The sequence below is a fragment of the Oryctolagus cuniculus genome, chromosome 10 (genome assembly GCF_964237555.1).
Source record: "Oryctolagus cuniculus chromosome 10, mOryCun1.1, whole genome shotgun sequence".
NCBI classification, from domain to species: domain Eukaryota; kingdom Metazoa; phylum Chordata; class Mammalia; order Lagomorpha; family Leporidae; genus Oryctolagus; species Oryctolagus cuniculus.
In genome coordinates this window covers 123,478,202-123,500,841 of record NC_091441.1, presented here as the reverse complement: position 1 = coordinate 123,500,841, position 22,640 = coordinate 123,478,202, and the positions used below count along the sequence as shown (strand labels likewise).

Sequence of the window (22,640 nt, the reverse complement as noted above, 5' to 3'; positions counted from 1 at the left end):
AAAATGACAGAGCAAAGTCATTACTTATCAATAGTCACCTTGAATGTAAATGGCCTCAGCTCCCCAGTAAAAAGACACAGACAGGAAGAATGGATTAAAAAAAAACAAAACCCATCTATTTGCTGCCTACAAGAAACACATCTCACCAACAACGATGCACGCAGAATGAAAGTTAGAGGATGGAAGAACACAGTCCATGCCACAGAAATCAAAAAAGAGCTGGTGTAGCCATCCTAATATCAGACAGAATAGACTGTAACACAAAAAATGTTAACAGAGACAAAGAGGGGCACTATATAATGATTAAGGGATCAAGTCAACAGGAAGATGGAACTATTATAAATGTATATGCACCTAATTACAGGGCACCTGGCTATTTAAAAGATATGTTAAAGGATTTAAAGGGACACTTAGACTCTAATACAATAGTACTGGGGGACTTCAATACTCCACTTTCAGCAATGGACAGATCAACCAGACAGAAAACCAATGAGGAAATAGATTTAATTGACAATATAGACCAAATGGATCTAACAGATATCTACAGAACTTTTCGTCCTACACATAAAGAATTTACATTCTCAGCAGTACATGGAACCTACTCTAGGATTGACCACATACTAGGCCATAAAGCGAGTCTCAGGAAATTCAAAAACGTTGAAATAATACCACGCACCTTCTTAGACCACAGTGGAATGAAGCTGCAAATCAGCAACTCAGGAATCTCTAGCACATGTGGAAACACAGAGAGATGAACAACATACTCCTGAATGAACAGTGAGCCATAGAAGAAATCTTAAGAGAAATCAAAAACTTTCTGGAAGTAAATGAGGATAACAGCACAACATATCAAAACTTATGGGGTACAGCAAAAAGGGTGTTAAGAGGAAAGTTTATAGCAATAGGTGCCTACATCAAGAAACTGGAAAAGCACCACACAAAGGAGCTTTCAATGCATCACAACGAGATAGAAAAATAACAGCAAACCAAACCCCAAACTAGTAAGAGCAAAAGAATAATTAAAATTAGAGAAGAAATCAACAAAATTGAATCCAAAAAGAACCAACACAAAAGATCAGCAAAATGAAGAGCTACTTTTTCAAAATAAATAAATAAATAAACAAAACTGACACGCCATTGGCCCAACTAACCAAACAAAAAGGAGGGAGAAAACCCAAATCAATAAAATTAGAGATGAAAAAGGAAATGTAACAACAGACACCACAAAAATAAAGAGTCATCAGAAATTATTACAAAGAGTTGTATGTCAACAAACTGGGAGACATGGAAGAAACGGATAGATTCCTAGACACATACAACTTACCTAAATAGAGCCATGAAGACATAGAAAAACCTAAACAGACCTATAACCAACACAGAAATTGAATCAGTAGTAAAGGCTCTCCCAACAAAGAAAAGCCCGGGACTGGATGGATTCACTGCTGAATTCTACCAGACATTTAAAGGAGAACTAACTCTAATTCTTCTCAAGCTATTCAAAACAATTGAAAGAAAGGGAATCCTCCCAAATTCTTTCTACTAAGCCAGCATCACCTTAATTCTTAAACCTGAAAAAGATGCAACAGAGAAAGAAAATTACAGACTAATTTCCCTGATGAACATAGATGCTAAAATCCTCAATAAAATTCTAGCCAATTGAATCCAACAAAATATCAGAAAGATCATCCACCCAGACCATGTGGGATGTAGGTCAGGAAAGCAGGAATGGTTCAACATTCACAAATCAATCAATGGGATACATCATATTAATAAACTGCTTAACAAAACCATACGATTATCTCAATAGATGCAGAGAAACCATCTGATAAAATACAACACCCTTTCATGATAAAAACTTTAGGCAAATTGGGTATAGAAGGAATATTCCTCAGCACAATGAAGGCAATTTATGACAACCCCACAGCTGGCTTCATACTGAGTTGGAAGGATTTCCACTGAGATCCAGTACCAGAGAGGCATGCCCACTCTCACCACTGCTAATCTATATAGTCCTGGAAGTTTTAGCCAGAGCCATTAGGCAAGAAAAATAAATCAAAGGGATACAAATGGGGAAGGAGGAAATCAAACTATCCCTAGTTACAGATGATATGATTCCATACAGAGGGGATCCAAATAACTCCACTAATTGACTACTGGATTTCATAGAAGACTTTGGTAAAATGGCAGAATATAAAGACAATACACAAAAATCAACAGCCTTTGTATACACAGACAATGCCATGGCTGGGAAAGAACATTTAAGATCAGTCTCACTCACAATAGCTACAAAAAAGAATCAAACACCTTGGAATAAATGTAACCAAGGATGTCAAAGATCTCCACAATGAGAATTACAAAACATTAAAGAAAGCAACAGAAGAAGATACAAAAAATGGAAAAATCTTCCATGTTCACGGGTTAGAAGAATCAATATCATCAAAATGGCCATTCTTCCAAAAGCAATTTCCAGATTCAACGCGATACCAATCAAATTGCCAAAGACATTTTTCTTAGATCTAGAAAAAATGATGCTGAAATTCATATGGAGGCATAGGAGACCTCGAACATCTAAAACAATCCTCTACAACAAAAACAGAGCCAGAGGCATCACAATATGAGATTTCAAGACATACTACAGGGCAGTTATAATCAAAACAGCCTGGTACTGGTACAGAAACAGATGGATAGACCAATGGAACAGAATAGAAACACCAGAAAGTCAATCTAACCAGCTGCAACCAACTTATATTTGATCAAGGAGCTAAAACCAATCCCTGGACCAATGACAGTCTATTCAACAAATGGTGCTGGGAAAACTGGATTACCATACCTTACACCTTACACAAAAATCCACTCAACATGCATTAAAGATCTAAATCTACAACCCAACACTATCAAATTATCAGAGAAAATCAAGACACCCTGCAAGGCACAGGCAAAGACTTCTTGGAAAAGACCTCAGAGGCACAGGCAGTCAAAGCCAAAATTAACAATTGAGATTACATCAAATTGAGAAGTTTCTGTATGGCAAAAGAAACAGGAAAGTGAAGAGGCAAATGACAGAACGGGGGAAGTTATTTTCAACTCATGCAATTGATAAAGGATTAATAACCAGAATCTACAAAGTGATCAAGAAACTCCACAACAACAAAACAAACAACCCACTTAAGAGATGGGCCAACTTAAACAGACATTTTTCAAAAGAGGAAATCCAAATGGCCAACAGACACATGAAAAAATGTTCAGGACCACTAGCAATCAGGGAGATGCAAATCAAAACCATAATGAGGTTTCACCTCACCCGTTAGAATGGCTCACATTCAGAAATCTACCAACAACAGATGCTGGCAAGGATGTGGGGAAAAAGGGACACTAATCCACTGTTGGTGGGAATGCAAACTGGTAAAGCCACTATGGAAGACAGTTTGGAGATAACTCAGAAATCTGAATATAGCCCTCCCACATGACCCAGCCATCCCACTCCTCGGAATTTACCCAAAGGAAATTAAATTGGCACATAAAAGAGCTATCTGCACCTCCATGTTTATTGCAGTTCAATTCACAATAGCTAAGACCTGGAATCAACCTAAATACCCATCAACTTTAGACTGGATAAAGAAATTATGGGATATGTACTCTATGGAATACTACACAGCAGTAAAAAAAAAAACAATGAAATCTGGACATTTGCAGCAAAATGGATGCACCTGGAAAACATCATACTTACTGGAATAAGCCAGTCCCAAAGGGACAAGTATCATATGTTCTCTCTGATCTGTGACAACTAACTGAGCACCTAAAAGGAAACCTGTAGAAGTGAAACTGACACTATGAGAAACAGTGACTTGATCAGCTCTTGTCTTGACTGTCAAAAAACAGCTTACTATTTAATTCTTTTTAGTATTTTCTTTTTCTACTTAATACCATTGGTTGAACTCTTTACTTAACAAAGAATTATTCTTAGGTGTTTAAATCCAATTGAAAATTGATCCCTGTTACAAATAAGAGTGGGAATAAGAGAGGGAGGAGATAAACAGTTTGGCACATTTTCCCGTGGACTTACCCCTAAGTTAAAGCTAAAAACTCACCCCTAAGGGTAAAGCTAAAAACTTGTCATAGCATTCCAAATCCCATTAAGTTGTCAGGTACCAAGGCCATCTTACTAGTTAAAGTGATCACTTTGAGTGCGCAGCTGATCATATAGATAGGAGTAAGTGTCAAAGGGATCACATAAATAGGACCAAGTGTCTGCTAATAACAATTGGTAGACTTAAAAAGGAGAGAACAATCCAACATGGGAAGCCGGCCACCCAGCAGACTCACAGAATGACAAACGCCCTAAACAGCACTCTGACCTCAGAATCAGCCCTTAAGGCATTCAGATCTGGCTAAGAAGCCCATGAGAGTAATCAGGCATGGAAAGCCAAGACACTGTGGCAAAAAATGATCTACATTAAGGATCTCTGTGAATGAGCGCCCGGTGGAAAGAAGGGGCCATCAAAGAAGGAGGTACCTTTCTCTGAAGGGAGGAGAACTTCCACTTTGCTTATGGTCCTTTCTAAATACCGAAAACATTTGTGGACTCAAAAGGCTTCCATAGCCTTGGCAGCTCATGACAAGGGCCTCCAGTGATCACTGACCTCATAGATAAGAGTGTCAATTGTTAAATCAACAGCAGGAGTCACTTACTCCCCATGTAGGACCTCAGTCTTTATTGAGCAGTACTATGAGAATCAATGGCCAAATCTGTCTTCAAACAGCGCTTTCTACTATGTGTGTCTGTGTGGGTGCATACTGTTGAAATCTTCACTGAGTACAGAGTTGGTCTTCTGTACATAAAGATAATTAAAACTGAATCTTAATGAAGAATGGAATGGGAGAGGGAGTAGGAGGTGGGACAGGAGTTGGGGTGGGAGGGCAGCTGTGGGGGGAAGAACAAATATATTCCTAAAGCTGTACCTATGAAATTTATATTTATTAAATACAAGCTTTCTAAAAAATATAAAAGCATTTTTCCCACTGCTTTTATAAGGCATAAGATTCCCATGATCAGAAAAGAAACAAGAGAGTCACTATATTTTTAAAACCCTGTGTTAGCACACTCTACAAAGTCCTGGGGACAGAGAATGAGGCTTCCAACACACACCTGCTTTCTGGACTGCCTTATTTAGCCAATTGCGGGCACCGTTTGCTTTCCCTTAGTTTCCTGTTTTCCTGAGGAAGTAAGTTACTTTCCATTTTAGGCTGGACTGAGAAACAAGCTAACCTAAGCCGCAGGTTTTGCTTGGGAAGTAACATATCCTCAGAACAAATGAAATGAAAATAAAATTCTGGGAGTATAGCAGTTTTTGAGAAAACACCAGAAATGCCAAGTGATTTTGGTTTTGGATGCCATGCACATCAAAATCTTCTTTGCAATGCCTTAGAAGGTGCTCATTCAGTTCAGACTGAGGGCGACAGAGAAGGCACGGTGACTGGAGAGGCTGTGCAGAGGCCAGTGGGCCCTGGCACGCCAGGCACTGCCCGAGCCTGCTGGCTGGGATACCTGCAGCTTTGTCCCATTATTCCTGGAGCAGAGTGGCCTACAGGGCAGGGTCCTGGCTCGAGAGATCAACTGATATTTACAAGTCGTATGAAGATGAAAAGCAGTACATAAATTCTAGTGTTTATATGATTTCCCCACAGGAATGCTGACTTCTGCACTGGCCCCATGGGAAGTGTGCTTCCGGGACTGACGCCAGGCACCGGCCTGCAGGAGGCGGACCTGCCTCAGGTCAAAGGCCAGTTTGGAGGCGATGAAGATCCAGATGAACGCCTAACAGGCCACCCAGGGCGATGGTTTTACTTCCAACTTGAAGTAACACCGTCTGCTCGTGACTAGCGCTCTCCATGTCACTAAGAACAGCAGCGACACATGTGTTCCCTACATGACACACAGGCGTAACAGGCACCGGCTGCTCTCAGGGACTTTAGAGCACCACCGAGACGTGAGGAATCTCAGCCTGCCTTGTCTGGGAGTGGAGCACAGCCGAGTACATCCCGTCTTCTAAGCCAGATCATTTTTTTTACCTGCTGTCATTTAAATTAGTGTATTTATGCCAGCCAATGCCCACGGTGCTGTTTCCGGACTCTGAGTCCTTAGGGGAGTCCAGTTTAGCAGGCTATCGAGAGACCCCCTGCACACGGACGCAGCTCAGCTGGCCTCCGGCAATGTCTGCAACCTCTTAAAGTTTCGAGCTAGACCGTAGCTGGAGAATGCTGCCACCAAAGGCGATTCAAATTCCCATACCTTGTCAACAGACCAACATATGTGAGCGTTTGTCACAGTCAACAAAATGGGTTTGTCTGGCACCAATGCCCTGTGTCAGGAAGCTCCGTGCATGGAGGTCCCATCTCACGTGGCAGTGACCGAGGCACGGCTGGGCCTGCGTGTTCATGTCCCATCTCACCCAGAACAGGAGTCCCATTCGTCCTGCATCCTTCACTCCCAGGGCAGGAGACAGCAGCGCCTGCAACAGCATGGTGCTTACTGAAAAGCAGCCAGGGGGAGAGCTCTGCATAAAACCAGACTCTCACTGCTGCGCCCCTGCAAGGCACAGGGCTACCTGAAGAGCGCGCCTTCTGAGTGAAGCTTCTGCGATGCAATTCCACCACTTAATGTGATGCACACTTGGTGCCTTCCCTCTTTTAATTCTTCAAAGCCGTCTAAAATTAAAGTGAATTTTAAGGGCAACTTTTTAAAAACAGAAAACACTACGTAATATATAAAAGCGTCTTCTGCAAGATTTTTATCATACAAACTATTCAGAGGTTCTTGGGGAGAAACAAGACCCCTGGAGCTGTAACCCCAAGCGGCCGCAGGGCAGCTCCCCGGGGTGGGAAGCCTGGGGCAGCGTCTCCGGCTTTTTCTGCAGCACACTGGCTAAAATCTACACAGTACGAACGGAACGCGCATGCGTCAATGCCAAGTCCGCCACCAGTCAATCTGGAGAGTACTTTCAGTTGGTGGTTGTAGCACAGCCTGTCTGTTCATGGCACTGCTTCCCTAAGTCATACCATAATACTGCTTCCCTAAGTCATACCATAAGAGTCAGTTTTATTTTTAAAAGCTGAAAATAGCTGATGGGCTTCTTAACAATGTCAGAAACAAATAGTTCTTCAGCGTTTGAGAAGATGCAGACTTTTGGCCCTGGGCAGAACCCGCAGAGCCAAGGCAGAAGTCACCAGTGTGTGTGTGTGCACGTGTGTATGTGTGCGAAGATGGAACGTCTCAGTGTCTGGGTGCACCTTGCACACCATCCCACCTGCCCCCCTGCCCCCCTCACCCAGGGGCTGGGGACCCTCCTCCCTGCACCACCGCCCCGAGCTTTCATAGACCATTCAGGAAGCTGGCCCCGTACTCACCGGAGTCCCGACTCTCCGTCGTGTGTCGTGTAGTGTATTCAGACGACGTTTTGTATGGTAGAACGGCCACTGGAACAGCAAACCCTTACTCAGTCACCTTAAGCAAGATCCGTATTTGTTCTGCACTTCAGTTCTTCATCCGTGAGTGAGCATCACACGCCTTCCTCCATAACACTTCATAGGACCGTCCTGGGGAAACATAAAATAAATCTAAGTGGTTTTGATACATACTTAGATACATACTTAGCTGCATACTTAGATACATACCTAGATACATACTAGCAGAGTTGGGACAGAGTGGGTTGAGCCAGCACTTGGGACACCAGCAACCTGCTGACCTGCTGGGAAGGCAGTGGATGACGGCCAAGTGCTGGGGCCTTGCTCTCCACAGGAGATCAGAATGGAGACTGGTTCCTGGCTCTGGCCTGGCCTAGACCTGGGGTTTGTGGGCTTTTCAGGATGAAGCAGTGAATGAAACACGCTCGCTCTCGCTCTCACTCTCTCATTCTTGCTTGGTCACTATTTCTTGCAAATAAATAAATAAGTTGGTGGGTTTTTTTTTTTTTTTTTTGACAGGCAGAGTGGACAGTGAGAGAGAGAGAGACAGAGAGAAAGGTCTTCCCCTGCCGTTGGTTCACTCTCCAATGGCTGCCGCAGCCGGCGCACCGCACTGATCCGATGGCAGGAGCCAGGAGCCAGGTACTTCTCCTGGTCTCCCATGGGGTGCAGGGCCCAAGCACCTGGACCATCCTCCACTGCACTCCCTGGCTAGAGCAGAGAGCCGGCCTGGAAGAAGGGCAACCGGGACAGAATCCAGCGCCCCGACCGGGACTAGAACCTGGTGTGCCGGCGCTGCTAGGCGGAGGATTAGCCTAGTGAGCCGCGGCGCCGGCCTAGTTGGTGGGTTTTTAAAAAGAGCAAGCGTACAGCCGGCGCCGTGGCTCAATAGGCTAATCCTCCACCTTGCGGCGCCGGCACACCGGGTTCTAGTCCCGGTTGGGGCGCCGGATTCTGTCCCGGTTGCCCCTCTTCCAGGCCAGCTCTCTGCTATGGCCAGGGAGTGCAGTGGAGGATGGCCCAGGTGCTTGGGCCCTGCACCCCATGGGAGACCAGGAAAAGCACCTGGCTCCTGGCTCCTGCCAGGATCAGCGCGGTGCGCCGGCTGCAGCGGCGGCCATTGGAGGGTGAACCAGCGGCAAAGGAAGACCTTTCTCTCTCTGTCTCTCTCTCTCACTGTCCACTCTGCCTGTCAAAAAAAAAAAAAAAAAAAAAAAAAAAAAAAAAAAAGAGCAAGCGTAATGGCGACAAGTTCCTTCTAATCCACTGCTTCAGATGAAGTGTGGTGAGCAGGGGAGAAGCCCTGTGGTGACTTTTCCAAACAGATTCTGTTGTCACTTTAATCATGTAAATACCTAATTTTACTCTTTGTTTTCAAAGGCCCAGTAATGAACTCTGCCGAAACATTCCTTGTTTACCACGTTCCATACGCTGTGCGTGGCTCCGTAGAAAACAGAGAGGAGAAACGTGCTGCTGAGACGGGGACGAGGCATGGCCCAGCCAGCGCTGTCGCCATCCTGAAGGAATTCAGAGCCGGCAGCGGCTGCAGGGGACCAGCACTGCACGGCGGCGCTGCCTGCCGAGGGAACGTTTCTGCACACAAAGGCAGGGACGCGGGGAAGAAGCCGGGCACTGACAGAACGAGAGAAGCCTGCTCCAGAAAACCGTCCCCACAAACGCTCCAGCTCCTTGGGGACCGTGGGTGCGAAAGGAGAGAGAGTCAGAAGGGGGCCTCTCCACTCCCGTGTAAATGGACGACCCTGGCATTGTCCTAGGACAAAGGAGTGTGGCCGGCGGCTGGTGCCTGCGATGCACTCCGCAGACCTGCTGAGAGTCGCCCACCGGCGGGCTGCAAGGCGGGCGGTGGATGCCCGAGGTTTATTCTCAGTGTTACTTTATCAGGGAAGGAAGCACCTAGCAATGCAGAGGGAAGGGAATCGAGAACTTCTGTGTGCAGGTCTAAGGGGGAGAGAGCTCTGAGAGGTCAGGGGTCACATCCGGTGCAAGTTGGGGACACCTGCGAGAGGTTTGGGAGGCGTGAGTGGAAAAGCCAGAGCTACCCACAAGAGGCCGCGGGCACCGCTGGATGGGGGACTGAAGCTTTCTCTCAGCACCCTGGTGGGGTGGGGTACATGTCAGGGGTCAGCTCCCCAACGGAGAGCAGTGACCCTGGCCTCTGGGTGGACCACTGCCACGATGCACTTCCTCTCCCAAGTCTCAGGTTGCTTCCATATAATGCACTGCTTCGTCTGGCAAACTCTAAGCAACTTGGAGTGATGTAAGTTGTGTAAGTGATTGATGCACATCGCTGCTCTAAGACAAGACCCTACAAGTACTGCAAGAGCCTGACTCAGCCATCAAAGCAATTCCAAGTATTCTCTCTCTCTCACTTTATCCAGCTTAAACATGGTTTTCACCCGTGAGACGCGCAGGAACATTTGACATGCACAAGAGAAAACCACTTAGCCGTACCACAGACAGCTCCTGTAGCTTGTGACAACATGGGTGAAGCTGGAGGAACCGTGTTCAGCAAAACACGGGAGGCACAGGAAGATAAGCACTGCACGCTCTCACGCACATGTGGACTTAAAACATGACCTCAGAGAGACAGAATGAATAGGGGATGCCAGAGGCTGGGGTGGTGTGGGCAGGACAAAGGACACAAAGTGTCAGCTGCAAAGGAAAACGAGTTGTAGAATCCAGTGACTGCATTACAGGGATGTGGCATCATTAGGCAGGGATAAGGCAGTAGTTGTACAGTGTCGTCCCCACAAAATTCCTGATCATCTGAAGTAACCCATGTATGACTTAACCAGGTTTAGCCTTTCCACACTGAAATATTCTTTTTTTTTTTTTTTTTTGACAGGCAGAGTGGACAGTGAGAGAGAGAGAGACAGAGAGAAAGGTCTTCCTTTGCCGTTGGTTCACCCCCCACTGGCCGCTGCGGCTGGCGCACCGCGCTGATCCGATGGCAGGAGCCAGGTGCTTCTCCTGGTCTCCCATGGGGTGCAGGGCCCAAGCACTTGGGCCATCCTCCACTGCACTCCCGGGCCACAGCAGAGAGCTGGCCTGGAAGAGGGGCAACCGGGACAGAATCCGGCTCCCCGACCGGGACTAGAACCCGGTGTGCCGGCGCCGCAAGGCGGAGGATTAGCCTAGTGAGCCGCGGCGCCGGCCTGAAATATTCTTTAAAACATCACCTTGTACACAATGAATACATACAGTTTGCTATGTCAATTCAGAAAAAATGTACAAGAGATAATATACAGTGAGAAGCCCTCAGTCAATGGGCTTTGCTCACATACAAATGAGAAACAGACGATCACAAATATCCAACAGCAGATCTCGACGTTGTTACAAGCGCAGGGCGCGAGGAGCCGGTGACCGGCACTTGCTCCTTGTCTTCAAGACCTCGCTGCACAAGACTCCAGGCAAGGCTTCTGCTGACTGACCTCCGGAACACGCAGCACCTTGTCTAGCGGTGTGTCATTTCACAGTACAGAGAACAGTGTAAATACGAGCAGTTTCCACTTCATGCTACGAAAGGCCCCTCTCCGCACGTGCACTTACAACGCGCTGCTGTTTCTAGCCCAGTGCAGCAGACGTCCATCAGCTGCCCTGCAGCTCAGCCTGCGCCGTTACCAGAGTGCGTCTCAGCGCGGCGCTGCAGGCAAGGGTCCCTGACTCGATCACGGCAGCGCAGAGGGTGCTCACGTGCAGAAGGCCCCTCCAGGGAAACACGGTGGGGACCCCCTTTCTGACTATTCCCATGGCTTTGGTTGCATCCACACAGCAAGAATAGCTTTAAAATTGTTCTAAAGCTTTCACAGGCCAGCATCGTGGCCCAGTGGGCTCAGCCGCTGTGTGCCACGTCTGCGTGCCGTATCAGAGCGCTTGTGCAGGCCCTGGCCATTCTGCTGCTGGTCCAGCTCCTGACAGTATGCCCGAGATGGCAGCACACGGCTGCCCAAGGACTTGGGCCCCTGCCACCCTAAGATCCAGAAGGAGTTCCTGGCTCTTGCTGTGACATGGCACAGAAGGGCAGCTGCAGCCATCTGGAAGATGGAAGATCTCTTTCTATCTCTGTGCTCCTGTCTCCTGTCTCTCTGTCACTCTGCCTTCCAAACAAATTAATACAGCAAATGAAGGTTTCACAAAGCATCTCTGACTTGATATCTTTCTTCTGAGCGTGCACTTGGGAGAGACAACAGGAAGTCTTAGGACAGGACGGGTGGTGGGTCTCCCTGACGGTGCCTGTAGCCCACACAGGACCTGGGGATGTCTTGTCTCTCATGGCCAAAGGGATGTTAACAGTGTGGTTCGATGAGGGTCTTGCTGTGGGAAGTGTGCCCAGGGTTGCTCTAGGGCCCCAGTGTAGTCTCTCGAGTCTTCAGAGGTGGACACGGGAGGTGGCAGCCAGGGCTGTCCCCGGCTCTGAGGGTTGAGGAAGGGGTCACAGCCCAAGGAGGAAAAGGATGACGCAGCTCTCGGGAGGACGCAGCCTCAGCCTTGATTTCACCCGGGGAAATCTACTTTGTGCTTTAAAAAGAGGGAGAGAGGGAGGGCAGAGAGGGGGGAGAGGGGGTTGGGGGAGGGGGGCAAGGGGAGAGGGGGGAGAGAGGGAGAGGAGAGGGGGAGAGGGAAGAGAGGGAGAGGGGGGAGAGAGAGAGAGAGAGAAAGAAAAAGAGTTCACTTCCCAAATGACTGCAAAATTGGGGCTGGTCTAGGCCGAAACCAGAGGCTTCCTCTGGTCTCCCACGCGGGTGCAGGGGCCCAAGCACTGGGCCATCTTCTGCTGCTTCCCAGGCCACAGCAGGGAGCTGGACTGGAAGTGCAGTGCAGGACCCTAACTGGCTCTACTATAAGGGATGCCAGCACACGGTGCCACTACGCTGGTCCCCACTTTGTGATTTCGTAAGCTCACGCTGTGGGCCCAGCAGTGGGTGTGATAAGCTGCCAGCTTCACACAGGGCTGGGCTAGTCAGAAACAGAATGCCGGCGGAGAACACAGTTTACCTGACTGCCAGTGTCAACACTACCAAACTGTACACACATGGGAATGTTTACATAACGCAGCACAGATACACATATGCACAGGGCCGTGCCACGTACACCTGGGGCTGCATTACATACGCGGAATGCACATTTGTGTGTTTACACATGGATATGCCATTGCCAAGGTTTGATGAACTGAAAACAGCACTCTACGGTAATGGAAGATCATCCTAACACTTGGAATCAAAGCGGTACACAGCACGGTTGTACAGCCTGCTCTAAAACGCACTGCCCAGCATAGCACCTAAAATCAACACGAGCACCGCCAGTGTGGCCCTCAGCTCGCCAGCTGATCACGCTTCGAGAGCTTACCTCACCTCATGTGTGTACACGCGTGTGCGTCTTCTATGAAAGCAGTGGGAATGTTTACGACTGTTGCTAGTGACTGCTGCTGAAGTCTTCATGATGTGGACTCCCTGACAAGAGGTGTGGAGAAACAGGAGGAGGGGCCAGCGCTGTGGCGCAGCAGGTTAATGCCCGGGCCTGAAACGCCGGCATCCCATATGGGCGCTGGTTCTAGTCCCGGCTGCTCCAATTCCCATCCAGCTCCCTGCTGTGGCCTGGGAAAGCAGTAGAAGATGGCCCAAGTCCTTGGGCCCCTGCACCCGGGTGGGAGAGCTGGAAGAAGCTCCTGGCTCCGGATTGGTGCAGATCCTGCCGCTGCGGCCAGTTGGGGAATGAATCATCGGATGGCAGACCTCTCTTACTCTGCCTCTTCTCTCTGTGTAATTCTGACTTTCAAATAAATCAATAAATCTTAGGAGGAGTGCCCATGAGTGCAACCGTAATGGGAGATGCAGCAGGCAGTGCTGAAGGCCGGGATTCAACGCAACCTGGAGGACAGGCGAGCAGACAGAGCAGCGATGACGGGGCCCTCTCACAAGCGACTCAGGAACACTCGGGGTGACAAGGTGTCCAAGGCTCACAACACCTCCACACGCAGAGAGAGGCACAGCCAACGCCCACTGGTCAGGCACCCATGCCCAGCAGAGCCAGGGCCCCAGGGACCGGGCTTCTGAGCAGGTGGCCTTGGTGGGGATAGTCCCCTCAGAGGTGCCAGTTCCGGCCTGCATTACCTGTATTTGTCAAACATCTGTCTCAGCAAAATGCCACACCTGGGAAATAACTACTAAGTGACAAGTCCTCTGCATAGATACAAATGTCAATGCTCCCCTCCCCACAAATGCAGGAGCCAAGACTCGGTTGTTTTGATGTACTGCAGGTCTTACAACGGCAGGCCTCAGAATCACCTTCCAAGTCTAAGGCAGTTGACCTCAAAAGAGGTGGCAGTACCTGCACAGCCCATCACCAGGTAGGCGGCCATGACAGGGCTTTCAGGGGCTGGGAGCCACCGAGCAGGTGCAGGACATGGAGCTGGGTGGGTGAGGTAGTGGTGGATGCCTGGCCACCTCAGTTTGGTCCGTACAGCAGGGGTGGGGTCGGGGGGCCCGTTCCTGTCTGTCCCGGTGTCCACTGCGAGGGAGAGTGAGGCAAACTGTTCACACACGGCTTGCAGAGGTGTGGGTTTGTGGGATGCTGTGTGCGTGCTCGTGTCGTGAAGACCGTGCGCTTGGTGGCACATCTGGGGACGGTGAGGCCATCTGCGCGGCACACTCGATGCACTGGAAATTTCCACACACAGCCTGAAACCCGGCAATGCCACCACGGAGCCAGAGGCCAGAGAAGTGAGGGCGACCCCCCCAGCCTGCACACAACACAAGTGAGGGCGACCCCCCCAGCCTGCACACAAGTGAGGGCGACCACGTCAGCCTGCACACAAGTGAAGGCGACCCCCTCAGCCTGCACACAAGTGAGGGCAACCCCGCCAGCCTGCACACGACACACGTGAGGACGACCACGTCACCCTGCACACGACACCAGTGAGGACGACCACGTCACCCTGCACACGACACAAGTGAGGCCGTGGCCTGACAGGACAGCAAGCATCCTCAGAGCCCGAGCATCTGACTCAGGACATGAGCTTTGCAGACAAAGGCGGTGCTGAACAAAGCCAAGGGAAGAAAGAGGACGCAGGCTGATCGGTGCGGATGCACTGGCTTAAACACCAAGCAGAACTCTCCCGTTAAAGGCTCAGGGCAGCGCCGCTTCTCTGGAACAAGGTCATGATCTTCCAAGTGCCTTCACTGTTCCAGCTCACACAACTGCAGCAAGTGCAGGGTCTGGCGTTTGGCACTGGAACAGAACAACTATTTTAATGACTCCATCATTGAGGGCCACGTGGGTCCCAGGAGCCTAGCCCAGCAGAAGCACGGAAGCCACCTCCGTCCCCTTGAGTGCAAGGGGCAAAGGCAGCATTGTCCCTTTGGAAACAGTAAGAGGGAAACATCACCTTCAGTTCTCTGGGCCACGAGAGAAGCACTTCTTGTGCCACTGGACCGTTTCTGAAAGCAAAAGGTTAAGAGCGAGTGGCCCTTCTTGCAGAAGCATCACACAATGAAGCCCGCAGTCAGGAGAGGAATAAATTAGTCACTGTTTTTCTGAGAGAAAAATCAAAGGGCTGATTGTGAACTTATCAGACACTTCCCAGCAGCAGGCACTGTGGCCCACGTCCACTGGAGTGCTTCCATCACCGGCACTCACAGCACAGCTCTCCGGCACAGGGTGCTGCCTGGCGCCAAGGGCCAGGCCTCTGGGGTCTCGAGAATGTCCTGGGTCTTACTGCAGGATTCCAGACCTGGAGGGCTTTCTCAGGACTTCCCTGAGCACCCTGAACCGCACTGTGAGCACTACAATTTTCTAAGATAGGAAAGAGTTATGGGACTTAAATTAGATGCCCCTCCACCTGCACCTCAGCAACCCCGTACCATGCAGGTAATCCTCCTCCTCCTCCTCCTCCTCCCCACAGCTAAGAGACAGAAGTGACCACGCCATGGACGCTGTCTCAAGCCTGAGTGCACAAATGACCCGAGGTACCCAGTTTGTGATGTCCTCCTCTCTTGGCCGAGAAAGCCAGGGCAGTCTCTGCACTCAACCCATTTCAAAGCCCAGCTCTCAGACTCACCTGCCGTGTGGTGCCTGGAACGACACCTTCAATGAATACAACCAAACCCACATTTCTAACTGCAGAGTGCATGTTTCACCTGAAAACCCCTGAAGCAACGTGAACTGACCCAGCAGACAGCTCTGTGTCCGCGGGTCCGGCCCCGGTGCTGTCGCTGGGTTTGCTTCCCAGGACTCGGCCCTCAGGAATGTGCTCTGTTTCCTAATCCTGAAAGACCAGTTGGCCTACTGTCCACTCAACTAATAGGGGTGGTGTCGTGGATCTCATGGAATGATGCAGGGGGAACGACTCACACACCCCAAAGAACTGTGCAAATGCAGCTATCAGAATTTTCCTAGGCACCTGAAAATGGACAGGAAAACACTGCTTGCTTCAAAATTTCATGGGGCCAGCACTGTGGTGTAGTGGGCTAGGCCTTTGCCTGCGGTGCCGGCATCCCACAGCAGCGCCGGATCGAGTCCTAACTGCTCAACTTCTGATCCAGCTACCTGCTGTGGCCTGGGAAAGCAGTGGGAGTCAGCCCAAGTGCTTGGATCCCTGAACCCACACAGGAGAATGGAAGAAGCTCCTGGCTCCTGGCTTCGGATCAGCTCAGCTCTGGCAGCTGCAGCCATTTGGGGAGTGAACCAGCAGTGCCTCTGTCTCTCTGTAACTGTGCCTTTCAAGTAAATAAATAAATACATAAATAATTTTTTTAAAGTTCATAGCCATTGAAAAGTCATCTGGGAGGAATAAGGGACTTGCCCTATGTGCTCACCTCAGAGAGAATGGTGGCAGACACTCCAGGGTCGGGACGCAGCCCCCGGCTGTGCCAGCAGCGTTTCTGAGGACACACAGCCCTGCAGTGCTCTCTGCCTGGGGTCCCCTCATGGACAAGAGATTTGTGGGGTCGTGGAACACTGGCCAGAGTTATCAAACCCTGTTGCTGCCACACAGCCCCAGAGAACCTCAAGATGAGCGTGGGCATCCATCAGTCCCACCCACACAGGTGTTTACCTCCTGGGGCCAAATCCAAGACTTCCAGTCTGGCTCAGCTGCTCTCTCCCTCGCCAATCTTCTGTCTGACAACTTTTCACTTTTTCATAGGCCTCTCTCTGTTTCTTAAAGTATAGCTCATGTCTAAACTTTTTCCTTTTTTTTTTTTTTTTTGACAGGCAGAGTGGCAGTGAGAGAGAGAGACAGAGAGAAAGGTCTTCCTTTGCCGTTGGTTCACTCTCCAATGGCCGCCGCAGCCGGCCTGCTGCGGCCAGTGCACCGCGCTGATCCGAAGCCAGGAGCCAGGTACTTCTCCTGGTCTCCCATGGGGTGCAGGGCCGAAGCACTTGGACCATCCTCCACTGCACTCCCGGGCCACAGCAGAGAGCTGGCCTGGAAGAGGGGCAACCGGGACAGATCCGGCGCCCCGACTGAGACTAGAACCTGGTGTGCCGGCACCGCAAGGCAGAGGACTAGCCTAGTGAGCCACGGCGCTGGCCTCATGTCTAAACTTGAAAGTCCCTGTGCTCGCCTACATTTCATGTAACGTAGGTAGAAACAGCTAGAACGGTTTGTAGCTGGATCTACCCTGCGGCTGCCCTTTGCTCCGACGGGAGAGCAGGAGGGGGCGCTGACCACCCTCTGTCCCACACAGTCCTCTCCTCCTGCCTTCCGGGGTGCACCTGTGGTTCTGGCTCTCACAGCATTTCTTCTCAGACAGCTCAACACCATAGTCCTGGGGCGACGCCAGGTCAGGGCTGCTGGTGCTCACCACACCCTGCCTGGCCTCGCTGTTCATCTGTCTGAGGTGCTGCAGGTCCCAAAGTCCGTGTCCAAGCAAAACACTCTCTGTGTGGCCAGCGCTGTGGCATAGCAAGTAAAGCCACTGCCTGCAGTACCAGCATCCCAAGTGGGGGCCAGTTCAAATCCCCACTGCTCCACTTCCAATCCAGCTCTCTGCTATGTCCTGGGAAAGCAGCAAAAGATGGCCCAAGTGTTTGGGCCCCTGCACCTGAGTGGCAGACCTGGGAGAAGCTCCTGGCTCCTGGCTTCAGATTGGCACAGCTCCGGCCGTTGTGGCCATCTGGGGAGTGAACCAGCGGATGGAAGACCTCTCTCTCTTTTTCTCTCTCTGCCTCTCCTTCTCTCTGTAACTGTGAATTTCAAATAAAAATAAATAAATAAAAATGAAAAAATAAAGAAACCACTTTCTGTGAATATCACAGAGGAAGAAAACGACAGTAAAATTCTCACAGCTGTTGCTGGAGATCAGATGCGAACAGGGCTGGAATGAGATACAAAGATCCTGTGTCAGCTAGCGCAGGCACTACACGGCACGACTGTGAGATCTCGCCAAGTCTGAGAGTACACAGATGTGTCATACGATGAACAGGGCTCTAGCTACACTGAAAACACAACTCCTACCCCCTGGGAAGGCTCACCTGCCTGCGGGTCCACACAGCAGGGCACGGATAGAGAGCCGGTGAAGTCCATGACTCCTGCGACCCAGGAGCCTCAGGCAGTCCCAGGGGACCCCCGAGACCCGTTAGCTCCACCTGCTGCTTCCTTAGTACCCACCTCACAAGGACCTCGCAGAGCTGAATGACTGAAATCTGACGTCAGCAAGTGACTGTCTCTATTCCTTGCTTGGTAGAAAAGTTGATTTACAGCCTCAGGGAGATAAAACTAAGAGTGTGAAAAACCCATTTCTTATGAATGTGATTTTTAAACTTTAGCGTCATGTATGCTATGAAAATATTAAATATTTAAATACTGTGGGAGATTCTTCTTAGATGTGAGATTTGAAGTGTTCAGAACATTTTTAGCTTATTTTTTCTGTTGGGTAACCCTCTCTATGCTCTCCTTGTAAACTGCACTGTGAATTGAGAGATTAGTGCTTAGTGTCATTGCATTAGTGGAGATTAGCATTTACAACAATGGCTGCAGAGTGACTGGAGAATTAACTCCAGTGACTTCAGCAATTAAAACACTGCAGGTGTTTGAGGTTTGGAAAGCACAGGTTGCTAAGGGGAACCCAAATACTCCAGCGTGGCTACAGCTGACACAGCCTCTTCAGGAAACAACCATCTCCCACCAATGAGGCTTTGGGAATGGCTGTAGTTTAATTAGCACCTCAGTGCAGATTTATGGAAATGAGCCCTCTCCCCAGACGCCTGGCTCCCAACCCTCTTTCCAGCTCTCACAGCCATGACAGTTCATTATGGTTTATACAGGATTATTCATAAAATAGCCCCAGACTAATTGGTGACGCAGTGTGAATCCCCCCCTCCCCCAGCACTTGCTCTCCCTCTCCGAGAGCCCCACCTCTCAGGAAAGCCCATCCAAGTCACCTGAGGCCCCATCCTATTCTGCCCCAAGAACTGCCGCTGACCCAACTATGGAAGCCCCCCAACTTCCTCCTTGAACGGAAAGTGAGGAGGACGTAGCCAGGCGGGTGGGGCTTTTCAGTATCCTAAGCCCAGGTGACTGTGCACCCCACTGCGTAGACTCCAAGCTCTGCAGCTCCAGGGCTCATCCTCCTCAGCTCTCTGAGGGCTACAATGTATCAACTTCACAAAATGATTAAGGAATAATACTAACTGTGACTTATTTCAGACAGTAGAAGAAAGTGACTGTCTGCTGTGTCTGCCAATGAGATCCGTGTACAGAAAACAAAGGACCGTGTACTCTGTATGCTTAACACAGATGTCATGCACAGCACTTGGCCACATACCCCTAATGTAACAATGGAGAATTACAGAAGTATACCTATGACATGTTCCATTAAAATATACTATGAAACTACAGTAAGAATACTAAGGCCTACTGATGACCATAGACACAACAATCCACTAAACTATAAGTTTATCTAGTCCACAGTTGTTTACGAGTATAACCAAGTGGAATGCAAGTTTGGGTTAACACTCAGTTAGTGCAATCACCCTAGTAACACAGTTAGGAGGAAAATCAGATCAAGCCACTAGTTGGGGAGAAAGCATCTGATAAAATTCTGCACTTATTCACAGTAAATACACTCAGCAAGCAAAATATAGACCAGCTTTCAAAGCATCTACATATATTCTAATGCTAGTATCACACTTAATGTTGAAACATCAATTTTTTCCCCAAAAAAGGCAAAGAGGTATTCTCACAAAACTTAGATTAAGCATTGTGATGCAAGTCCTAGATAATATTTAAGCAAATACAAATATCTATAAAAAGGAGACAACAGGATTGTGTACATTAAAACAAATGTAAAGAAACTGACAAACCTAGTAAGTAAATGTCATACGTACATATAATAGTCACACGGTCAATGTACCACACCCACAATCAATGTACCACACCCACAATGTACTACACAGTCAATATACTATACACAGTCAATGTACCACACACACAACGTACTACACAAAGACAATCACACAGTTAATGTAATAGACACACAGTCAACATACTACACACAGCCAACGAACTACACACAAAAAACACAACCATACAGTGTAAAACACAAAGACAACCACACACAGCTAATGTGACAGACAACACAATAAAACACAATGCACTATGCACACCATATACTACACAGTCGACTTACTAGTCACACGCATACAATCAACAAATGAAAAAGATTAAGATACCTTTTACAGCAGCATCAAAAATGAAGCGAGTGCAGCAGGAATAAAAACAATGAAAAATGTGCAAGAAGACATTATACAAAAAGCTACAAAAATACTACTGATAGAAGAACATAACACTTGCAGAACTGACCTGGCATGACTCACCAATTCTCCTTAAGTGGATCTGCAGAACCGGTGTGACCAATAAAAATCCCAAAAGGCCTTCCCAAAATAGGAGTGAACAAGCACACTGTCACAACTATATGCGAGGCCGAAGTGCCCGGAACATGTGAGGCACACTGCAGCCACGCTACTGAACTGAGGCCCTGCTGTAGCTGCTGGGCCCAGGGCACTGGGCAGGGGGTGTCTGTGTGAGGACGCACACGTCATCGTGGGCACATAAAGCTGACACAAGACAGGCCCCAGGGTGAGCTGCCTTTGTTCTAGGCATCAAGGCAACATCATAGATCAATGAAACGTTCTGTTGACACTTGACACCACAGCAACATATATTTTGGAGAAAATATGAATCTTCTCACCACTCAAAAATAATTTTAGATCAATCATAGAGCTAAACGTGAAAGCTAAACCCAGGAGCTTCCAGAAGCAAACAGAAGATGTTCACAGCTTTAGCATGGGCAGAGAATATTTAAAGTTTTGCTTCAACAACAGCCATAGAAGAGAGTTGATAAATCCAGTAGCAGCAAATGAAACCTTTGCTGGTCACAAAGCCAACTTGGGAGAATGAAGGGCAGACCCCAAGCTGGGGATCACATTACCAGGGCAGGAAGCAACTGTAACAAGACAACCATGCAACTCCAAAAGTGGGTGAGGCTCTGTGACCAGAGCCCCCCAAGCCTGCACAGCCCCGTGAGCCCTGCTCTCCGGCCGTGAGCCCTGCCAGTCTCAGGGTCAGAGTGGAGCAAAGCTTCTAGGCACTCACCGTGTGTCGCTCCCCCTCTTCATGGAGGAACGACACAGGACCCTGCGCTGTTCTTTCGTCTGCTCGGCCCTCCCCGGGTTTGCTGCTGGTTCTTCCCGGGTTGGCTACCGACCCTTCCACCTCCGTGGAAGGGCGGTTCCCCCTGCCACTTTCCCCACTTCCGCAGGGGAGCGGCACACCGCCGGCCGGCTCTCTCGGGGGCTGCACAGGTGTTCCTTCAGATAGATGTTCCTCTTAGATGTTCCTGGTGCATGTTGTCTCTCTCCTCCTTTATAGTCCTCTTCCACCAATCCCAACTCTGCTACCCACACGCCGAGTACGCTGCTCTCCTCCAATCAGGAGCAAGTCCTACAGTTTATTGGTTGAACTGGAGGCAGCTGTGTAGAAGCTGTTTCCTCCTCTCCCAGCACCATATTGTGGGAGAGCAGATGTATAGAATAAGTCTTAATTCCAGTAACTTAGTCTAGTCCGAGTTGCTCCCAGTTGCTCCCCACAACCGTGCAGAGGCTCATTCGGCGACAGCAGAGAATGTCAGATTTTAGAAAAGAGAAAGGCAGTTATGTGTGTGCAAACAGACAAGTAACTGAGACACAGACACAAATCACCTGGGAAGTATGTTTCAGAATGTATCTTCATCATGACGGTGGTGGTGCAAAGCCGGTGGAGTGTGCGTTTGCACGTGTGAGTGCACGTGCCGACTCTCACCTCACCCTCACCCCTGGCCTACCACCTTTCCTCGGACCGGATTCCACAGCTGCGCTCACTGCGGCGCAGACACCTGAGCTGTCTCCCAACGCCAAAGCAGAACATAGTCCCGCACAGTGTTTTAGCAATTGACACCATTAATTTGTGTTCTGTTAAAAATGTAGTTTTACTCACAGTGCAAAGGCCAAGCTAAAACCCAAGGGAGACAACATTTCACATCCGCTAGCACAGTTAATAGTAACAAAGTCTAACAACTGAGTCCTGGTGAGGATGTGGGGACCAGGGTGCTTCAGAGAAGGAAGGTGGGGTGTAGGACGATGCACCCACAACAGAAAACATGTTTACAGCTTCTGACCGAAACAGCATCTTAGGATCCAGAAACCGCGCCTGTAAATGGGTCCCTAGGGAATACTGAACGCTACTTCCATAAAAGACGTGCTTAAGACTGTTGCTATGAGAGCTTCCCGGGACTGACATCTGAATTCCCATCAGTGTAGCGCCTGAATAAATTATCTATAAAACAGAGTACGACTCAGGAACAAAAGGAGCACCTGCTCACTGTGCAACATGGATTCACTCCTGAAATAGGTTAAGACCAAAGTAGCTAACTGAATCAATGCACACACTGCTGTCCCACAGGAACTCAGAAAATTAATGAACAGCAGGAGAATTAAAGTTCAGGGGGCTCTGCAGGTATCAGGATCAGCAAACAGGGCTGGCGGTGTTCTCGAGCTTGACTTAGGTCATGGGAACAGCCAGGGCATGCGTGCACACACGCAACAACATACATGCACACTCATGTTCACACACAAGTAGGGTATTCAAAAGGTTCATGGAAAATGGTTGTTAGGAAAAAACT

The 22,640-nt window shown here is 49.0% G+C and overlaps 1 long non-coding RNA gene across 2 annotated transcripts in view; it reads right to left on the bottom strand.

The window, feature by feature from the left end:
* The window catches only part of LOC103352100 (uncharacterized), a 385,595-nt gene that overhangs the window by 13,216 nt on the left and 349,739 nt on the right, over window positions 1-22,640 (bottom strand). For both annotated transcript variants that reach the window (XR_011379691.1, XR_011379690.1), the window contains exon 3: window positions 7,405-7,593. This is a non-coding gene — a long non-coding RNA (uncharacterized lncRNA). The remainder of the gene's footprint in view (window positions 1-7,404; window positions 7,594-22,640) is intronic.